Source organism: Rousettus aegyptiacus, unplaced genomic scaffold, assembly GCF_014176215.1.
Source record: "Rousettus aegyptiacus isolate mRouAeg1 unplaced genomic scaffold, mRouAeg1.p scaffold_m13_p_3, whole genome shotgun sequence".
NCBI classification, from domain to species: domain Eukaryota; kingdom Metazoa; phylum Chordata; class Mammalia; order Chiroptera; family Pteropodidae; genus Rousettus; species Rousettus aegyptiacus.
The window spans coordinates 123,275,533-123,281,532 of NW_023416306.1; the positions used below are offsets into that span (position 1 = coordinate 123,275,533).

The window sequence follows — 6,000 nt, forward strand, 5'->3', positions numbered from 1 at the left end:
TTTGTAGTCAGAGAAGATACTTTGTATGATATCTAAAGTTTTAAATCTATTGAGACTTAAGTTGTGGCCTAATAATATATGGTTAGTCCTGGAAAATGTCCCATGTGCACTTCAGAAGAATGTGTATTCTGTTGTTGTTGGGTAAAATTTTCTGTATATGTAATTAGATCTAATTGGTTTATTGTGTTTAAATCTTCTATTTCCTTAAGGAGGAGAGGGAAGAGTAATGGATGAAGAGTTAGAAATGGAGGAGAGATGGAAGGAATATAACTGTAGAGGGAGGACAGATGGGTAAAGTATGACTGGAGGTGTAGAGAATTTAGAGAAAAGCAAGTAATCTTGAGGCTTGTTATGACTAATTTTTGTGTAGCATTGTTACTATTAATCACAAATATTAATAATAGTAATATAGTTAGCACAAGTCTGGCATATGGTAAAAACTGATAAATATTATTAGTATTTACTTTTAAATTGATGTAATGACCTCTCTACACAGTGAATATGCTCAGGCACTGGTTCATTCATTGGTTCATTGTGGTTATGTAAAAGAATATACTTGTTTTCAAAAAATATACACAGAAGGAGCACCTAGTCTCAAATGGTTCAGAAAAATAATAGTAAAATAGTGGTGGGGGGTAGGAGGTCGAAGGAAGGAAAGAAGGGAGAGAGATAGAAAATGATAAAGCAAATGTGGCAGATGTTGAAAACTGATGAATCTGTGTTCAGAGTATAAGAAGCGCAATGTTTCAGTAAGTAAAAGTTTAATAAATTGTGTTTGTAAGTAATGCTCATTAAAGTCACAAAATCGACATTGTTAAACTCATTTGTCTTTCATATGTGAACCCCTGAGAGCAGTTTTATTTATCCAAAGAGGTCAAACTGGGAAAATCCTAGTCCCAAATCCACGTTATTGGAATGTCACAGAAAACTTGACAGCAGAGGGAACCACAGGAGGCCGAGGGATGTTTTCTGGGACTTCAAGAAAGTAGTGGAGTGACCCTGGGAAAACCACAACAAATGTGAAGTAAAAATAGTTGTAAACAGAATTTTGAAAAATAAAAATTCAACTGAGTAAGTTTAAAGATCTAATTGGCTTTGTTGAATAATAATTTATGAATTGAGCAGCATTCCATGCAGTAAAATAGAAAGGTACTCCGAGAAGCAGTACAAAATGGAAGGCTTTTTTAGTGAGAAACAGGGCAGGACCAGAAAGTTAAAAGAATCGATTATTGCAGGCAAGGACACCTTCTCTTAGGTGAAGGCAGGGAATCTTATTAGGCCGATTATCTCACTAGACCAGACCAGGAAATTCCAGACTGATTGGTTTAAAATTCCACTCCCAAAGAGGTTGAAACTGCAGTTAGGTTAGGTATTAAGTCTTAGTGGGGCTTCTCGAAAGTGTCTCCATTTTGGGTCTGTTGTTTCTTTTTAACAGGACAACAAGAAAAATAAACAAAATGATGGGAAGGTTAATTCCTTCAAGTGAAGCTGGGGTCAGTTCTGCTTTTGGTAGCTTGGGGGACTGTGACTGTACTACTATAGCAATCAACCTGTGCAGAAGCTCTTCTCTCACATGCTCCAACTCCCCTCTTCCTCTACAGCAGGGGTCAGTGGCCCAAACCCTGGGCCATTAACTGGTACTGGCCTATGGCCTGTTAGGAACCAGGCCGCCCAGCAGGAGGTGAGCGGCACGCGAGAGAGTGAAACTTTATCTGAATCCGTGGCCGCTCCTCAGCGCCAGTATCACCACCTCAGCCCCACCTCAGATCATCAGGCATTACACTCTCATAGGAGCACTGGTCCCTGGTGCCAAAAAGTTTGGGGACTGCTACTCCGTAGAAAAGGAAAGAAAGGATGGAAGAGGACTTTCTTTTAAGTTCCAAAAGTCGAATCACTTGCTAGCCTTGAGAGGAAAGGCTGCTTCCCGATTCCCACCCCCCATCCAAAGTTAACTCCTCACTAGAAACTTAATCCTTTAAACAGAAAGCAAAGTTTCTCATGTGTGATAATGTCTTCAAATTTAAATCATTGGTCAGAGTAACACGCATAGAAATGCATTCATATTAAAGTGAAATCAGTTAACTGGTACAATCCACAACTGTAAAGGACTAAGAAAAAACTAGGAATAGATTTTCTTCTTTGGAAAAGATAGGCTTTGAGAAAAAGAAAAAGAAAGAAAAAAATTCCTGGGATATGAAGAGAGAGAGGAAAGAAAGAGAGAAGTCCTTTCCACCTTTATAATTTGCTGGAAAGCTAATCCTAGGATTCCTGGTAAACCATTTAACAGGGTCATTGTTATTAAACTGTAGGACACAAACTTCCTGTTCACAAGATTTATGAAGTTTGCTTTTCAGACTGGCTTTATAGAAGAACTCAGGTTTTAAAGAATTTTTTGAATCAAGGTACAGATGTTAAATTAAAGCACTTTTCTTTGCCTTGGTTTCTCAATCTATAAAGTGAAAATAGTTATATTTGTAAAATCTACTTCACAAAATTATTGGGACTGGAGAGATAATTTTTGTTAAATTGCTTTAGGAAAGAAATAATACAGCACCAATTTAAAGTTGTGTAATTTTTTTTTTACTATTTCAACTGGTCTGAAAAAAATTCTCCTTGAGCCTGTTATTACCCAATATTACCCAATTGTTCACAGATAGCTTATTGTTTCATTAACATATTATGAGACTCTTCTCTCTTCCTCACTGGTAAAATGAGGTTTCTTAGTTGACTAGTGATCACAACCTCAGATCCTCCAGGGCCCAATGAGGTAACACAATTCTGTGTAGCTGGCTGATGTGAGCTGAGCGGCGAGGATTGAGCCAGTGGAGATAGCATGCCTGAAAGCCTTCCCATACAAAACACATCCAGGCAAGTGGGTCAGTTTTGCTCCCTCTAGATTAGAGAATGCTTGAAGTCCCTTTTAGCTCCCATATCTTATTATTTTGAAATTTCACATTTGGCATGTTAACTGGTCTGGAGCCTCTTTTTCCCCGAGTATTTATTAACCTGCATGGCTCTCGCTGGTCATATAACATTGCAATCATTGGTTTTTCTTTGGGAGAGTGATTACTATTGAAGGAGAAGTTCATATAAAATGTTTCATGTACAAGTTGACCCTCGAAAAAGCAGGGGGTTTGGGGCACCAACCCCCATGCAGTTGAAAATCCACGTATAACGTTTGATTCCCCCAGAACTTAACTACTAATAACCTACTGTTCATTGGAAGCCTTATCGATAACATGCAGTCAATTGATACATATTTTGTATGGTACATGTATTATAAACTGTATCCTTAGAATAAAGTAAGCTGGAGAAAAGAAAATGTTAAGAAAGTCATAAAAAGAGAAAATACATTAGTGGTTACCAGAGGAGAGGGGGAAGGGGAAAGGGGAAAAATTAAAAAATAAAATGTTAACAAATAAATAGAAGTTTTTTAAAAAAAAGAAAAAAGAAAAAGAAAATACATTTACAGTGCTATATGTATTTACTGAAAAAAAAATCCATGTATAAGTGGCCCCGTGCAGTTCAAACCCATGTTGTTCAAGGATCAACTGTATTTGGTGAACCTTGCCCCAAAGCTCTAATTCTGCTGTCTCTCTTAAAGAACCAAGCTGTAGTTACAAAACGACAAGTTATGAATTATTTTCACATTGACTTTTTAACATAAAATGTATACGTCTCTTTCACCCCTTCCAAGAGTCACCCAATTTCCATGTTATTCCCTTTGAACAGTCCAGGTAACCCTTACTTCATCTGATTACAAAGCTATCTGAGCCCCTCATCTTGCCTAGTCTCTATAATCTCCCCACCCCCACCACATAATCCTCATATACCTCTTTCCTATCTCTTATCTCCTTACCTCCAAGCCCCCTTCACACTCCTCTCTTTCTCCAGACATAAACCTACTAGGTCTTGTCCACAGAAGTGTTCCTTGCCACAAAGAAGAGGATCTGAGCGTCTGGAGTTGGCAGCAACAGCCTAGGTCATCGCTTCAACTGTAAATAGATTAAGCAGAGGGTGGAGTCTGTGGGAGGGGAAGTCCCAAAGAAGTTCATGAGAGAAAGATGCTAAGAGCCCCGGCTTGCCGGCTTGCCGAGAGAGGGGGCCCCTGGACTGTCACAGCCTGGCTAATCCCAAATAGTTTTTTTGTTAAGGCCTGGTTCCTGATATTGCAGTCTGATTCATCCAACCTACAGTAATGCAGCTTGGGATATTTTTCATTGTTATAATGATAATGATGTTGAACTGGATTGACACCTGCCCCACAAGAACTCAGAATTTCTAGAGCTAGTGAGTTGCTGCTGACCAGTCCCTGGCGTGCTGCACTGCTGGCAGCTGATCCCAAAGTAAGACAGCAGTGAGGTCAGGTGTTCTGAAGTTCAGAGACCTGGTGTGAGAGTTAGCACCTGGGAGACTGCAGCTGTAGCTAGCCAAGTTTCTGTTCCTGTTGTATATATTCTTATATGTTATTTTAGGTCCATAAGGGACGTACCTGGGGCCTATCAGCTACTTTGTTTTTGTTACAACTTGCTGCTCTGCACCCCATGGAGTCAGTCTCTATCAGGGCCTACATTATCCCCACCTCCAAGATCAATATCTGACACATAAGCAGTGTCTAATGCATGTGGATTGACTAAATGAATCTTGGTGTGTGCTGAATGGAAGAGATATGACAACAAACAAGACAAGCAAAGACTTCCAGTTTAGAAGGAAAGAGAACCATTAAAACAATAATCAATTTATTGAAAATGTGTCTTAAAAAACAATAGAAAAATAAGAAATCACTTGTTTGTTCACAGATTGCTATGAATGTATATACCGGGAGTGTTGGTAGGGGAGTTGAGCAGCCAGACACAGAGCCCAGAATTCTCAGGACTCCAGGTATGTTTATGAATTGATAATAGCATTTTATTCCTGCAAACCTGATGGGATCCCATGGAACACATGACTCGTTTCTAGTTCTCAGACTGCTTTTCTGCTGAGGAGTCTAATTAAGACAGCCCTGTGGCACCAGCATATTCATTAAGCTCAGTGAGTTTGAGTAACCTTTAAATCCATGTTTCAACATCCAATGAATTCAGATTCTGGGGATGTCCCAGGGCTCTGAGTGTCCTTTGGAGCTTGTAAAAAAGACCTGGCATGAGGCAGGGACTGCATAGGTCGATAGGCTTCCTTTAAAGTTTCAGAGGGAAAGGGGGGCCAGGTCACTTTTCTCTAGAAGTCACACACCAATAATTTTGTTGGAACATTCTAATTTCCCCTGTGCTCATAAATGTCCACTCGATTCATTTATTTTACCTGTCAAGCCCCTGAAGGCATCTGATCCTGTGAGTCCTACTTCTAGGCATTCGGCTGGACATGCTGAGAGTTTGGTAATAGTCTGAAATCTCTGGAAAATTTCTGTTAAACAAATGAACTATAATTTAGGGAAATTCAAATGCTAAAATGTTGGTAATTTGGGTACCAAATTCAAAAATCTCCAATATAAAAAAGTCCAAGAAGCTAGGATCATAAAACTCAAATCTTAAAGATTCATAAAATAAAACTTTTTTGAATTTCCTCAGCAGGATCAAATTTTATCCTTTGGCGGTTGTTTAGTTACTACTACTGCCTACCAGCTACCCTGAAATGTAGGGACAAAATAATCATTTTATTATGCTCATGGATTCTGTGGGTTAGGAATTCTGGCAGGGCAGAGAGGGAACAGCTTAGCTCTGCTCTGGGATTCTGGGTCTTCAGCTTGGAAGAAGATTGGGGTGATTCCATGGCTGAAGGTTGGAATCAGATGGAGACCTCATCGCTCATATGCGGGCTGTTGTCTAGGCACACCTACACATGGTCTCTCAATGTGGCCTCTGCACAGGCCTGTTGGAACTTCTTCACAGCATGGTAGCTGGGTTCCAAGAATGAGTGTCCCACGAGAGCAAGGCAGAGGTGCATGATATTTTTATGATCCAGCTCAAGGTCTCATTCATTGTAAGAAGAGCATGTGGGATGGGA

At 39.7% G+C, this 6,000-nt stretch overlaps 1 protein-coding gene across 2 annotated transcripts in view; it reads right to left on the reverse strand.

Annotated features, from left to right (window-relative positions):
- Positions 1 to 3,980, reverse strand: part of FAM214A (family with sequence similarity 214 member A) — a 98,468-nt gene extending 94,488 nt beyond the window's left edge. Inside the window, exon 1 of one of the 2 annotated variants that reach the window (XM_016153659.2) lies at positions 3,903 to 3,980. The gene's annotated coding sequence lies outside the window, so the exon portion shown is untranslated. The remainder of the gene's footprint in view (positions 1 to 3,902) is intronic. The other variant, XM_016153663.2, reaches the window with a different exon arrangement.
- Between the last annotated feature and the right edge of the window lie 2,020 nt (positions 3,981 to 6,000).